At 39.4% G+C, this 16,110-nt stretch overlaps 1 pseudogene across 1 annotated transcript; it reads right to left on the bottom strand.

Annotated features, from left to right (window-relative positions):
• Positions 1 to 7,561: 7,561 nt before the first annotated feature.
• On the bottom strand, positions 7,562 to 8,179 carry LOC148120362 (immunoglobulin heavy variable 3-64D pseudogene; annotated as a pseudogene). Its single transcript, XR_015739282.1, has 2 exons — positions 8,045 to 8,179; positions 7,562 to 7,944 (listed from the first exon to the last, which is right to left on the bottom strand). The product of XR_015739282.1 is annotated as an immunoglobulin heavy variable 3-64D pseudogene (transcript).
• Between the last annotated feature and the right edge of the window lie 7,931 nt (positions 8,180 to 16,110).

Here is a 16,110-nt window from a genome sequence, read left to right as displayed (position 1 = left end):
TTTACAAACTATGAACACCTGATTTTAGACAAAGGAGCTAAAATTATACAATAGAAGAAAGAAAGCTTCTTCAACAAATGGTGCTTGCATAAGTGGATGTCAACTTGTAGAAGAAAGAAATTAGATCTATATCTATTGCCATGCACAAAACTTAAGTCCAAATGAATTTAAGACCTTAATATAAATCTGACCACACTGAACCTGATAGAAGAGAAAGTGGAACATAGTCTGCAACACATGAGCACAGAAGACCACTTCCGTAGCACAGTCAATAAGAGAAACAATGAATAAATGAGACCTCCTGGAACTGAGAAGCTTCTGTAAAGCAAAGATACTGTCAGTAATACAAAAAGGCAATCTATGAATGGGAGATCTTCACCAACTCCCTATCAGAGAAAGACCTGATCTCCAAGATATATAAAGAACTCAAAAAACTAGACATTAAAATTATGAATAACCCAATTAAAAATGGGGTACTGAACTGAACAGAGACTTATCAACTGAAGAAGTTCAAGTGGCCAAAAGATGCCTAAGGTCATGTTTAACTTCCTTAACAATCAGGGAAATGCAATCAAAACAACTTTGAGATATAATCTTACACCTGTCAATGGCTAAAATCAAAAACACCAGTGATAACCTATGCTGGAGACAATGTGGAATAAGGGGAACACTCATCCATTGCTGGTGGGAATGCAAACATATATAACAACTTTGGACATCAGTGTGGCAGTTTCTCAGAAATTCTACTCTTGGGAATATACCCAAGAGACGCACAATCATACTACAAAAACATTTATTCAACTATGTCATTGCATCACTATTTATAATAGCCAGTACCTAAAAATAACCTAGGTGCCCCTCAATGGAAGAATGGATAAAGAAAGTGTAGCACATCTGCACACTAGAGTTCTACTCATCGGTAAAAAACAGTGACATCTTGAATTTTGCATGCAAATGGATGGAAATAGAAAACACTATCCTTAGTGAGATAACACAGACCCCAAAATGAATATGGTATGTACTCACTCATTAGTGGATTCTAGCCATGAACAAAGAACATTGAGACCCTAAAGAGCCTAAATAAGAAGGTGAACCCAAAGAAAAACATATGTTTATCCTCCTGGATATTGGAAGTAGACAAGATAGCCAGACAAAAGTTGGGTACACGGGGGTGAGGGTGGGGTGAGGAGAGAGAAGGGAGAAGAGAAGGACTGGGGAGAGCTTTGTGGAATGGGATTGTTGAGATGGAGGAAGGGTGGATATTGGAGCAGGGAAGAAGATATCTTAATTAAGGGAGCCATTAGAGGGTTGGCAAGAGACTTGGCTCTAGAGGGGTTCCCTGATGTCCAAGGAGATGTCCCCTCTTGGTCCTTGGGCAGCAGAGGAGAAGGTGTATGAACTGGCCTTCTCCCATAGCCACACTGATGAATGTCTTGCAGATCACCATCACCTGGCGATGGATAGAGATAGAGACAGAGACCCACATTGGAGCACTGGACTGAGCTTCCAAGGTCCAGATGAAAAGCAGATGGAAGGAGAACATGAGCAAGTAAGTCAGGACCACGAGGGATGGGTCCACCCACTGAGATGGGGTGATTGATGTAAAGGGAGCTCACCAAGGCCAGCTGGACTGGGGATGAACGAGCATGTGAACAGACTGGACTTGCTGTATGTGGCTGACAATGAGGGCTGACTGAGAAGCCAATGATAATGGCACTGGGTTTTGATTCTACTGAATGTACTGACTTTTTTGGGAGCCAAGTTTGTTTTGATGCTCACCTTCCAAGACATGGATGGAGGGGGGAGGTCCTTGGACTCCCACCGAGCAAGGTACCCTGACTACTTTTAGTACTGGAGAAGAAGCAGCAAGGGGGAGAGGGAGAGAAATGGAAAGAGGGGAGGAGGTGGAAAATGTTAATAAATAAATAAAAATAAACAAGAAAAAAGGGAATCACATTACTTGACTGTGTTCAATTTGTCTGTTTACCTTTGATTGTCTGATGCTAGAGCTATGTATCCCACTATGTCTGGGAACTTTGATATTGTTTCCTTAGAATTATGTTTCTCCACATTTGATATTCTGTTATCCTTTTTGAATAAAAGTAATTTGACTGTTTTCTCTTTAAAAAATATGGTGCAAACTGATAGATGAATGAATCACATATCAACATGTACACAAATCCATAGATGGGAGAGAGGGAAGGAGAGGGGAAGAAAACAGTTTAATAAATAAGTCAAAATCACATCACACTTGAAAATAGAAATTTGAATAAACATTTAGACACTTCAAGAATTACTACACACTACACCTGTAGAGAGAATCCCTGAATGTGATGGGGAGAGGGAGCCCAGTCTCAGAGGAGTTCAGTCTTTTATGCCTCTCTGAACAGGCTCTGCTGTGAAACAGAGCTCTTTGTGCTTTTAGTGCCCCCTGCTAGTTCTTAAGACACTGCAAGTTGGTTTGTGTCTGAGCTCACAATAGTATTCACTGTGTGCTTTGCAGAAAAATATATGGTTGTGTCTTCAGACCTCAGACTGCTCTTTTCAAGGTACAGAGAGTTCTTGGCATTGTCTCTGGAGAGGGTGAATTCACCCTTCATGGCATCAGCAGAGTAAATTGAACTACTATCACCATTAAAGCATGCTAACCACTGCATACCCTCCCTGTTGCCTGGAAAACCCACTTAATCCAGTAATCACGCAACATGAATCTAGAGTCTGCATAGGACAGTCTCAGGTACTTTCAACACTGTACTAAGTCTTCCCCAGACTCTACCAGTGACAGCTCACACTGGACACCTGATAGCCCAGAGAAATATGATCATAAAACTATCCTGGAGTCATTTTTCTTTCTCGAGCACATATAGCACACAATGTCTCATATTTATGAATTACCTTTCAACATAATTTTAAGGAAATTCAACTGAGTGTAAAGTCCGTGATGAGTTTTCTGCGTTCAGTGGTGATCATACTGGACATACCTTCTTCCTGGTATGTGTCTTTCCCAGATCTGCCGGTTGATGTTTGCAGAACTCCTTGCCTGCGATGGAAACAGTTGCAAATTTTGTCACTTCTGAGACTGTCTTTAGGCAGCTGAAAACTTAATATAAGACAAGTCTAGTTATTGTCCCTCTACCACTTTGTGGTTACTATGTAAACATATTTCTATTTTCTATTGTGTTTGCCTCATGATGTTTTCTCATTGATTTATTTAAATTCTCTGCCATTATCTACTTCCTTGCTTATACCAGGCATCTCATGACTGCTTTTATATTGTGTTAGCCTAGTTTTCATTTCTCCAATCAATATAATTATCATAACCTGAGCTTTTGATTAAGATTTAGGATGAACTTGTTCTTTGTTAAGATTTTAACAATTTTTTAAAATTTTCTTGTTTCTTTCCTACTCATCCCCTTTCTCTCAGCAACCTCACTTTTGCTTTCCATTATCTATGTGCCTCTAACATTGATCCTCTCTGTTTCTCACTTAAGAGGTCTTCCCTTCCTACGGTCTCCATTTTAGTTTCAAAATCTGCAAAACAGAAGCCATAACACCAAACACACATAATCTACAATTTGAATATGGCGAAAACAAGCAGTGTGAGGTAGAAGCACCATTCATTGTGGCTGTCTTTATAGGAATTTACACCTAAGTCTTTCAGACAGATGATCCAGCTGGAGAGACAATGTCACTGTGATATCAGGAAATGAGCATGGAAATGTAAAAAAAAACATATAATTTAAATGAAAATGTTGCCCCTTGTCCAAGCAACTCATTTATCTCATTTAGAAATTGCTAATGGCATGGCCTTTGTTTCTAATTTCCTGAAAGTCCTTATATACATATGTAGAGCGGATGCATGTTCCCATTGAAAGGTGTAGTGATGTTTCATTTATAGTTTATAGAGACTGGGTACTTTATTTTATCCAAAAACAAATTGATTGCATGCCAGGAACCTGAGAAGACCAGAATAGACCCCAAGACCTACAAATTACAATGTGATTTGACAGCATTTCCAGAAAGGGACATGAAACTCAGGAACAACTTATGCAATATGTTATCCAAAAACCTTCTGCAGACTCCTGAAGCTCAGCTGCTATCTCTAGCCGCATTAGTTCCATGGTATAAGTACCAGAGTCTAACCAGGATCAATGATAAAACTGATGTTCATGTTTCACATGGGGATGATAGAGAGACTGGAGGAAATCAAGGTTAATGGTTTATCAGTTTATCCAGTCCTGCATGATCTGTTGACTCTTACCAATTCCTAAATTCTGCTCTAACTGGAGAATTAACTGAACCTCTGTTGTGAAACTAAGGACCATAGTCTCAATGGTCTCTTAGTCTCTTCAAGATTGATCCTGGTACCCACAGCATATCCAGGTCTGCCATGTATGATGCACTCTATCTTGTTCAGATGCGCTTGAGAGTTGTAGAAAAATAAATATTACAGTAGAAAACAAGACTTCATAAATATTCAGATGCATTAAAAAATTAATACAGACTAAGTTCTAGAAGATTACAATAGGAAAAATGTCTTTCATACACAGAGCAAGCCAAGAAACTGAGAGACCAATAATTCCTGGACTTGTGCACCTGCTTTGATTCAACACTCTGAAAAGACCTGTGATAGTACTGGGGAGTCTCTATTGGCCTTTAGTATTTCCTGCTGGTCCTGAATTTCTGTAGGAGGGTTTTATACAGTTTCACACTTGAGTTCCATCACAGTGTCTCTGGTAGAGTAACATATGGCTTTGTTCTCAGTTTGCGGTTTTTCAGATTTAAGAAATCTTGGCTTTTGGGGGTGTTCCTACAGATGGTGACCTTGGTCTTTAGAACTGAATTACAATCAGTGTTCTCATTATATCATATTATTTTTATTAACTCCAGAGCCTATCCTGAAGACTGTTGAAACCAGTGTTCATGACAGTTGGTTAATGAGAACACAGAGACAGTGCAGGTAGAAGTAAGGGTCTGGGTGTATTATGGCTGCACCAGGTCAGGTTCTGATACCTTCACATGGACCTTGGACAGTGCCCCTGGGGAAAGCGAAGATCACTATCATTCAAATATTACATGCATGATGTACCTGGTTCTCTCTCCTGAAACTCTGAAACACTTACAGTTAGAAAAGGTCATGAGGTAGAGGATCAGCACCAGGACAGTCATGCTTTGCTGAAAGCTCTAGTAAGAACGAGATGGGTCTTCTCAGCCTGAGGGCTGCATTGCATTAGGGGTGGTTCCTGAGAAGATAAAAGGAAGCAAAGGAGGTTTTGCTTTTCACTTAAGGTGACAGAATTTTGTTTGTGCTTCTTAGTAGAAATGGAAGTAGATACTCAGGAACATTTTCCTGGTTCTGGCTGGGTTTCTAATCCCTGACAAACAAGAAATATTTTGAGTCACACTATGCAGACATATCAGGCAAAAGATGGGAATGTTTACAGTGAGTCCACACTCAATCAATGATGGTAGAGCAAGGTATCACTCACTGGATGTATTTTAATGTCACCAAAAATTCATAACGTGTATTTCTGTTGGAGTTTGGGCTCATAATGGCCAGAAATCATACTTACAAAAACTTAAAATTTCTTATTTAGGTTTCAGTAAAGACATTATTCCTTTCCCTCATCCAGAATATAACTTGTGATAATGAACATTGAGTACATGAAATTCCATGTGTTCATCTAGGAAAAAACACAACTGACTGACATGGATCCTGTCTTATTAGGCTCAGACTATTTACCTTCATAATTGGTGACACAATACATGCACACTTTTCATTGAACATCTTTATTTACAGCAGTCTGCTTTTCTCTTTGTATTTTTATATCTCACTTTCTCTGGCTTCAACTTGTAGTACATAAGAACCCAGGTTGTATGAATATTGCATTGTCAAGGAATGAGAAAGTTTTCAGTTCATAAAACCCCATGAAAAGTAATAGCATCCAGTCAGGCTTCAGGGTTATGTGATCTGAAGTAATAAGGAGGCAGAGTGATGACAAGACATGGAAGGATGACATTCTTGAACAGTGGGAACTGTTTGTGTTCTGGAGAGGATAACCATAGAGGACATGGACTGCAGGACTTTCTCCCATGTCTTGGTAATGTAAATCACCAGGGAAGGGAAATGAGGAGCTCTAACCAACTTGTCTTGTCAGATCCTGGAGAATATCCACCGTTTCTTGTGTATGGGTACTATACATTTTATGTCCCTCAGTTTTTTGTGCATAATCTGTTTTTGTGAGTGGCAGTGATGGAGTTAGATCTTAACAAAGGTGAGGCAGTATTCCTGGCAAATACTGATGGGGAACCAAGGCTATGAGTGCTGTGTTCTCCTTATTCGCTGGGATCTTAAGGAAGAATGGGAACCAAACTGTCTTCAGAGCTTGCCTAGGGTAATGGAGGCCCTGAGCCTGAAGGCAAACTTGAATCCCAGTGTTGCTGCTCACCTGACCTCAGAGCATGTTTCTGTGGTGATCATGTTATAGTAACCTCTGTAATGTAAACTAATTATAGATGATGAAAAAGTATGCCTATCTGAAGCAAGCACACAGATACTCAGACACATATACACAGACAGATATACAACCACAGAGACAATCCTTCCCAAAAAAAACAAACTTACAAGGGCAGATGGATACATGTATATTAAGTTCATAGGATATTTGAAAATGTTATTTTCCCACCTTTGTCATTATTTCTACTTAAAAACAAATAGCCATGCTCATTAATAATGTACTGCAATTACATTGATTCATCCCACTATCTGCTCTCCTCTTTCTCTCACTCATTTGAACCTTCTGTCCTCTCCTACTGACATGTCTCTTCTTTTCTCTTCTCCCTTCTTTACTGTCTTCCTATACCAACTATGCTTCTTTTTCTACTGATAAAAAAGTGAGATTGCAGAGTCACATCATCTTGTGTAATTCCCTGAGGAAGTCCCCAGTTTTTATAACGTCTTAGTAGGACCACATTGCCATTTCCACAGCACAGGCTTCCCTTCTCCACCATTCCCATAATATGGTCTCATTCTTTCCTTTGGTAAATGGCACTCATACCATTAGTTACAGTCAACTCATTCTTTTGGGTTTAAGATTCATTTCTGTGGTTATTAAAAAAATGTCAGCTTTATGCATCCTCTTCTGTACATTTCCACGGGTCAAGGTGAATGATCTCAAACAGAGGATGGAGGGCAGAACACTGTGTGCTCATGAGGACATCACCTCTCCTCTGGGTTCCCAGAGCTATCTGTTAACCTTCTGACTCATAGGAAAGATTGAGAGAGGAAGAGGAAGAGTGATAGATACTGTGACACAGACAGAGGTAGGGAGACAGAGAGAGATAAAAAGAAACAAGGAGAAACACTATAATAAATAAACACACACAACACAACTGGAAGCAGAAATTTAAATAATAATGTGGACATTCAGGGATTACTCCACACTATATCTCCAGAGAAAATCCCTAAGTGTGATATGGAGAGGCAGTGCAGGCACAGAGAAGTCCAGTCTTCCATACTTCTCTGAGTGGCAGCTTCTGTGACTAAGATCTCTAAGTGCTCTCAGCGCCCTCTGCTGGTCCGGTGTTGCCCACAGATGTGTTTTTGTCTGAGCTCACAGTAACATTCACTCACTGTGTCTGTTGTACAGTAATACGTGGCTGTGTCCTCAGATTTCAGACTGGTCATTTCCAGGTACAGTGTGTTCTTGGCATTGTCTCTGGAGATTGTGAACCGGCCCTTCACAGCATCAGTATACCAGGTGCTACCGCCATTTGTGTTAATACGTGCAACCCACTCCAGTCCCTTCCCTGGAGCCTGGCGGACCCAGTTCATGTAAGCATTACTGAAGGTGAATCCAGAGGCTGCACAGGAGAGTTTCAGGGACTGTCCAGGCTGCACTAAGCCTCCGCCAGACTCCAGCAACTGTACATCACACTGGACACCTGTAAAAACAAAGAATTCTGGTTAGAAAACTGACACAGAAGACTTTTTTTCTCTTTCTCATGTCCACACAACACACAGCGTCTCATCTTTATGAATTACCTTTTAAAATTAGGACAAAGGAAACCATTATAAGCCATATGTCCATGGTGAGTGTCCTGTGCTCAATGCTAAACCCTGTCTGGGAGGACTTTTAATTCCAGGGCTTGTGTCCTCCGCCAGAGCTGCAGGGTCAGGGCAGGACTGAATTTTATGGGCGCACAGAAGCCTTATTTGCATATTTTTCTGCCATAACCGACTCTGTAGTTGGACCTGAGCAGAAGGCAGTACTCAGAGCAGATATGAGACACCATACACACTGATGAGAGTTATAGAAAGTAAAGCACTAATGTAGCTCTGTGTACACATTTTCCTTGTTAGGGATTCGCCACAATTTATTTAGTTCTCTTTTCACTATGAGCATGGAAAATGTTCTTGTTGCTGTCTGTCTTCCTCTCAGTGATTGCTGTGGGGACAAATTTATATTTGCAGCACTTAATTGTTTGCATCCTGAAATTCTTCCTATGATCAAATTTTACTACCCACTCTGCCTTTCCCTTTCCCATCTTGATACCAGGCAACACATGTCTGTCTTCATGCTGTCTTAGTTCAGTTTTTATTTCTGCATATTTATATAGTCAGCACAATGGGGACATTTAATGCATTTTTGTAACAAACGCCAAACTTTTGCATCAAGTTTGTATTTTTAGAAGACATTGTTTTTATTTTCCCAAATTGTCATGCTTTCTACCCATGCAGTCCCTTTCTCTCATTATACCCAAATTTTCCTTTCAAAACCTCTGTATTACCCTGTGCTTTTTCCCTCTTACCCTTCACTTAAGATGCCTTTTCCTGTCTTGACTACTGTTCTATTTCTACGGAAGCCAGAGCACCAAACACACAGAGTCTCGAAAACTCAATCTGGATTCTCTCTATGAGGCAGAAACTGTCCTTCCCCATCTTCAATATGTTGTATGATACAAGATTTCCAGTATCATTCAAGTTCCTCCACGGCTCAGACAATACTGATGAAGAGGATGTGGGAAGAATGTAAGGAGTGGAACACAGGGAGGGGTGCTGTGAAATGCTGTCTTCTGGAAATGTCGTGGATATTACAATCATGGGTCCGTAATGGCTGCTGTTTTCCATTGAACCCAAATAAGTACAAACCAGTCAAAACCATGGTATAGATAGCACTGATAATTCTTCAACCCTATTTCTTACTGAAAAAAGATGGAAATTTATTTTCTGCACAAGAGATATAGTCACTCTTTTTTGAGGGTATAGTCCCTGGTGTATTTCCTATGTTGCAGTGTTTGGGTTCACACACATGCAGATATGGACAACACTAACTGTGCTTAAATAAGAATAAGATTGGTAGGGACCCATGATTGGAAGATGAGGGAGGAACTGGGTGGAAAAATATCACACTTAGAGATCCTAAGGAATAAAGAAAAATAGTAAAAACTGTATAACTGAGATTCAAAACAATAAATTCCAGAAGGCAATTAAGGATCATTAATAAGTATCAAATAACTTCGTAGGCAACTTTATCTGGGACCATCTTCTCATCCAACTAAGAACTGGTGGGGTGTTTCACTTATTTCTTTTTTTTTTTGTTTTTGTTTTTTGTGTTTTTTAGTAAATATGTGGATTATTATTATTATTATTATTATTATTAAAATTTTTCACCTCCTCACCTCCTCCCATTTCCCCCCCCCTCCGTCCATTCCCTTACCCCTCCCTCTCCAGTCCAAAGAGCAGTCAGGGTTCAATACCCTGTGAAAAGTCCAAGATCCTCCCCCCCACCATCCAGATCTAGGAAGGTGAACATCCAAACAGACTAGGTTCTCCCAAAGCCAGTACATGCAGTAGAATCAAAACCCAGTGTGTTTTCCTTGGTTTCTCAGTCAACCCTCTTTGTCAGCCCTATTCAGAGAGTCCAGTTTGATCACATGCTCCATCAGTCCCTGTCCTGCTGGCCTTGGTGAGCTCCCATTAGATCAGCCCCAACATCACAGTGGGTGGGCGCACCCCTCGTGGTCCTGACTTCCTTGCTCATGTTCTCTCTTCTTCTGCTCCTCATAAGGACCTTGGGAGCGCAGTCCAGTGCTCCAATGTGGGTCTCTGTCTCTACCACCATCAATCACCAGATGAGGGTTCTATGGTGATATGCAAGATATTGATCAGTGTGGCTATAGGGTAGGGCCAGTTCAGGTGCCCTCTCCTCAGCTGCTCAAGGAACAAGCTGGGTACATCTCCTTGGACATCTGGGAAACCCTCTAGAGTCCTGTCTCTTGCTAACCTTAAAACGACCCCCTTAATTAAGATATATAATTCCCTGTTCCCATATCCACTCTTTCTCCATCCCAACCATTCCATTTCCCCAAGCTCTCCCCATCCTCCCCTTCTCACTTTTCTCTACCCATCTCCCCTTATCTCTATCCCACCCCTACCCCCAAGGCACTTGCTGGTGGTAATGCAAACATGTGTAAACACTTTGGATATCAGTGTGGCAGTTTCTCAGGAAATTCGGAATCAACCTACCCCAGGATCCAGTAATACCACTCTTGGGAATATACCCAAGAGATACCCTATCATACTACAAAAGTATTTGTTCAACTATGTTCATAGCAGCATTATTTGTAATAGCTATTCCTGGAAACAACCTAGATGCCCCTCAATGGAAGAATGTATAAAGAAAGTGTGAAATATATACACATTAGAGTACTACTCAGCGGTAAAAAACAATGACATCTTGAATTTTGGATGCAAATGGATGGAAATAGAAAGCACTAACCTGAGTGAGGTAACCCAGACCCAAAAAGATGAATATGGTATGTAGTCACTCATTACTGGATTCTAGACATTAATAAAGGACATTGAGCCTATAATTCTTGATCTTAGAGAAGCTAAATAGGAAGGTGAATCCAAAGAAAAACATATAGTTATCCTCCTGGATATTGGAAGTACACAAAATTGCTAGTCAAAAATTGCTTCACTTATTTCTTAAAAAAACCCATTTACAGATAATTCAATATATGATTTGTAAAATATTTTTCCACATTTGGTTAGCTACTGCTCTTTTCTATGATGAAAATATCCCATCATCATTCAAAATTAGGGGAAAAACATATTATTCTTGCCCTCCCCTTTCGGGGCTCATGCTGCAGAAACAGATTTTCTGGTGTTAGATTATACATGTGTGTCTTTTATGTATCACCTTTTTTAAAAAATTATCTTGAACAAATCAAAGGATATACTGAAAAGAAGAGAATTTAAAGGGCATCTCTACAAACATTTGCTGTGTCTTTTCTATGACACAGGGAAAATTTTGCCTGTGACTATTTGTTCAATAATTTATTTACCTTAATGTGAATATGAAGCCTTTTCATTTATATTGGCAAGCTCTCCAAAAATGTTCTGGGTATTCTTGGTCAAAAGTAAAATTCTTAGAATGAGAATAGAGTTATTGGTTCTGATATAGATTAGGTCTAACAAATTCATTAAAATTTTACACTGTCAATCCATTTCAGTAGCAAATATGTAAGCTGATACTCACACTGACCCTGGAAAATATGACAGTGGAACCTGTGTGTTCAACATTGTGTGCAGTTATTTAATTCAGTGTTATACATTCTTCTGTCAGTGTTCTAAGAATGTCATCAATGTGGTCTCCAAAGTTTCATCACACACTATTAGTGTCACAGCCTGATTTTCCAGAGAATCCTTAGCCTCAGATGAATAGATTCTCTTTTCCTTTGTAAACCTGCCCCAAGCATATGACCTATTATCATGGAGTCTCTAGCCAACATGGCTTCTCTGAAGGACACTTCTCTAGCTCACACATGAGACACCAGTCTCTTCCAATTAGCAACAACAAAGAGTGCAAAGGAATAATTCTGGGAGTCTTTGAGGCAACAAAAGCACCAAAAAAGCACAATCTGTGAAAAATCATAGAATTCAGTTTTCTTTAGGAAGGACTGATTTTTGCTGGGATGTGCATATTTGTGGATGAGAATTTTGTGGTCTGATTGCACAATATGCCTATAGAGGAATCATTTTCCTGGACTTCAACAAAGAGGCTAATTTTTACCAAAAAGCAAATGTTCAATAATACAATCATGCAACAATTATAACAACTGTACACTTTTATCAAGGTCCTATTAGTTTAGAGGTAGGAAACTGTGGGTGATTCATTTTTAAGCTAACTTTGAAAAGTAACGTCAATTCAAGAGAGTTGTGGTTTATCACAAGTTTAAAAATAAAGAAGATGAATCAAAGATTATTCAAAATTCTTACATAGCTGTCTTACAAAGTTTCATAATTTCAGACTCCTATTATGTATGTATGTATGTATGTATGTATCTGTCTGTCTGTCTGTCTCTATCTATATAGATATAGATATAAATAATGTGCTGATTTACTTGACAAGGATCAATTAAACATCTTAGAGGATTGTGTGAGAACACAGATGATTAATGTATAATCAAAAAATAAGATTAATAGGCTAGGAAAAGTAAAGTGTACTCTAGAGGATTAAATTGTTTAAAAGGCAAAAAAGCAAAGGTTTGACATCAAATAGTTGCAAATGCTGCATATTCCAGAAGACCACTGTTTCAGGGAGTACCTGTTCATCCTCCACATCCCATGCTGGTCTGAGTATAGAAGTTTCTGTCCAAGCTCACACTGGAGTTTTTTCACTGTTCCTCTGGCACAGTAATACATGTCCAAAGTGTGAAGATTGTTCAGTTTTATGAAAACATAGCTCTTGGATGTGTAGTAATATATGTTTGTGATCTAACAAGTAAAGAATCCTGAATTTCAGAGTGCAGAGTTAAGATATTTGTTAGCCACAGAGGCTAGGCAATGGTGGCACAAACCGTTAATCTGGGCACTAGGAAGACAGAGGTGGAAGGATCTCTGTGAGTGCAAACTTATCCTGGGCTACAAGAGATTAATCTTTGCAAATTAGAAACAGAGCTCACACAAAGTTGATACCAGCAGCTAAGATCATGTGCCTTTAATCTCAACACCAGAGAAACAGACACAGGAGTGACATGGAAGGACAGAGAGAGGAATATTAGAGAGAAGGAGACAACTCAGATGCAGTCTGAGGATTCACTCTCAGAGGCAGTCTGAAGATTTGGAGAGACAGCATTTAGTCAGAGGCTTTGTAGAGACAGGATCTTCCCCATTTGGTCTGAGCATTGGTAGAGGTGAGAACTCTCTAGTGGATGAATATTCCGCTTTTCTGATCCTTCAGTTTTTGCCACTGGTAGCTGACTCAGGAGTTTTATCATTAAGAACAATTAGAATTCATGAAACAGGAGGTGTCTTTACTGATGTTAACTTGGGATTTGAGACCAGAATTATAATATGTGCTCCTGCCCCTCCAGATACTTTACATCCACGTCAGACACTTTCCTGGAGATTGACTGACCCAACTTACACCATAAATGGTTAACGACAATCCACTGACAGTTCAGGTGAGGGACAGGGACTGTGAGGGCTGTACTAGACCAGGTCCTTACTCCTTCAGCTGTTCTTAGGACAGGAAACTTGAGAACAGGTAAATCTTCATGATACATACATCCCACAGATGACATGCCTTTTCTAAAACCCTGAAAAAACTTACACCTTGGAAAGGGCACCAGGTGGAGCAGCACCAGGACAACTGTGTACTACTGATGCTTTAGTGAGAAAGAGACCGGACCATTCATCTAGGCCTGAATTTTAGCCTGAGCAGGAGGGCTTCTTTTTCATTGAAGGAGGTTCTTGAGAGGATGAAAAAAGAAAAGGGAAAAGTTTACACTTTTCCCTCAGGTTTCTGAGAATTGCCCTTGTGTTCTTTAAGGACCTGGTGTTAGAAAATGAATAACAGTTTTCTGACACTGGATTCCCACTTGCATATGAATAGGATATTGTATGGTTCACACTGTGCTGACCTTGGATGGAAAACATTAAGTGACTCCACATTCATGCTGTGCAGATAACAGAGGATACCACATCCTCAGTGCATATTCCTGTAAATTCCAGCAGAGTGTTTAGATGGAATTTAGTGATAAGATGCACTTCCGGCTCTTCCTGATGTGAAATCAGGATAAAGGAACTACTTAAAATTCTTTCTGTTGTCATTGAAGTTATTTTTTTATTGCTCACCTTTACAATCCAACTTGTGAGAATGCAACTCACAAAGATTTAGTGCATTGATTTTAATTTTTCATAAGAAAGGAGATTCATGGGATTGATTTTCATACACATAAGTAGTCTCAGAGTATTCACATGCCCACTCAGGGACACCACACTGGGATATTTCCTAGTTCCTGTCTTCTCTTTGTCTGTGTCTTTGTCACTATGTATTTTTATATTTTTTGCTTGTCTCTTTACCACTTGAAGTACATTGCAAATGCAGGTTCCTAAATATGACTGTTGCATTGGTGAGAGATGGAGGGTCAGCTCTTCATGACACCTTGTTAAAAGTACTTACATGGAACGAGTCTTGAGGGTTATGTTAAATGAAGCAATAAAAAGACAGAGAACCCTAAGTGATAATAAGTAGTGGAGAGAGGACTTGCTTAAACAATGGGAACTATTAGTCTTGCGGTGAAGATAACCATAGAGAAAGGGGATTCATGGTTTTTTTCAATGCTTTGGTACTGTAAACCATCAGAGAATGGTAAAAAAAAAAATAGCTTAAAACAATTTGTTCAGTAAATCCCAGAGAAAATCCACCAATTTTTTTCACTTTGGACACCACATATGTTGTGTCCCTTATACCTCTGAGAATATTCTGTACTGTGATTAGCCATGGTAGAGACAGGTCTTAACACTGGGGATCCCGCCATCCTGTGCTACATCTGATGGACATCTACCCTTGTTATTGCTTTTTCAACCTTCTTCAGGATACACTGTTTATTAGAACATTATTATACATTACGCTCAGTGTGTCTCATCTTTGTTTTGTCTGATTTATCATCACCGTTTTTGGATCTTGCAAAAGATCACAAGAATAATTATGCATTTTTTATTCAAATTTGGAGAACTGGTATGTGATGCCGTACTCAATTTTTTTCTTCAGTAATATCAGACAGAGTTTGTGTTCACATTTTGTTTTCTCATGCTTCTAGGGGTCCCCTTATCCATGAAACTCTCTAGAAGGAATCACTAAGAAAAAAGTGTTCAAATGGAATGCCTTTAAGGTAAAACTGCACAATACTTACAATTACCCCCTGTCCTTGAGTTTGTTTAGTCATTTATTCAGTCAAGTCAAGTGGACGTTCAGTTAATGATTCCTGTTACAATGTCAGTATGATATTTTATATTCATGCAATGGTCAGAACTATCTTAATGTAGAAAAAGCTATGATAATCTAAGAATTGCAAACCACAGTTGGAAGAAAATGTTCCCACTAGATTGGATAGTAGGCAAGTCCTTAACAACATTTAAGCAACATTAGAATGGCACAATTTCCTTTATATTTTTCAGGAAGGAACTGCAAAATATTTCATTTGGAACAAAAAAAGAGAACTTATTGCTGAAGCAAAAATTTTATGAAGATTTACACAAAATAAAACTTATTCAAGTTAACTATGAATCAGTCATTCCTACTTCCCTCTTTCCTTTACTACTCACTTCTGATGACCCCTTCTGGCCCCTTCTACTCTCATCTCTCTTCTTTCCTTTCCTTCTTCTCCTCCTTCTCTTCCTCCCTGCAAAACTTCCGCTTCCTCAATTCCTCTTTCCTCTTCCTTCTCACTCTCTCCCACATACTCTCTTCCATACTTCCTTCCATTTCCTTTTTTTCTGACTTTCTGCTATATATTCATAATTGTTATGGCTACACTGTACCTAAAAGGCAACACGGTACTCTATCACATTCCTTTGCAGTCTATTATTAACTTTCTTGGCTTCCATAACATATATAATATGTTTGTTTTGAGGTGAGTATTCACAGGTCACTTATTTTCAGCATTAGGGCACTCATGGGTCCATGCTTTACAGTTTACACTCTTCAGAAAGTGGCTTCACTGAACAAGGCTTAGAGAAGCACTGAAGTATAGGTACAGATATAGTACACAGTGAAAGCATATGCTCCTTGGCCACACACCATTGGTAGATTTCCTCAT

The sequence above is a fragment of the Myodes glareolus genome, chromosome 11, assembly GCF_982192425.1.
Source record: "Myodes glareolus chromosome 11, mMyoGla1.1, whole genome shotgun sequence".
Classification (NCBI taxonomy): domain Eukaryota; kingdom Metazoa; phylum Chordata; class Mammalia; order Rodentia; family Cricetidae; genus Myodes; species Myodes glareolus.
The sequence above is the reverse complement of the archived record's forward strand: the minus strand, read 5'-3'. Positions and strand labels throughout refer to the sequence as shown.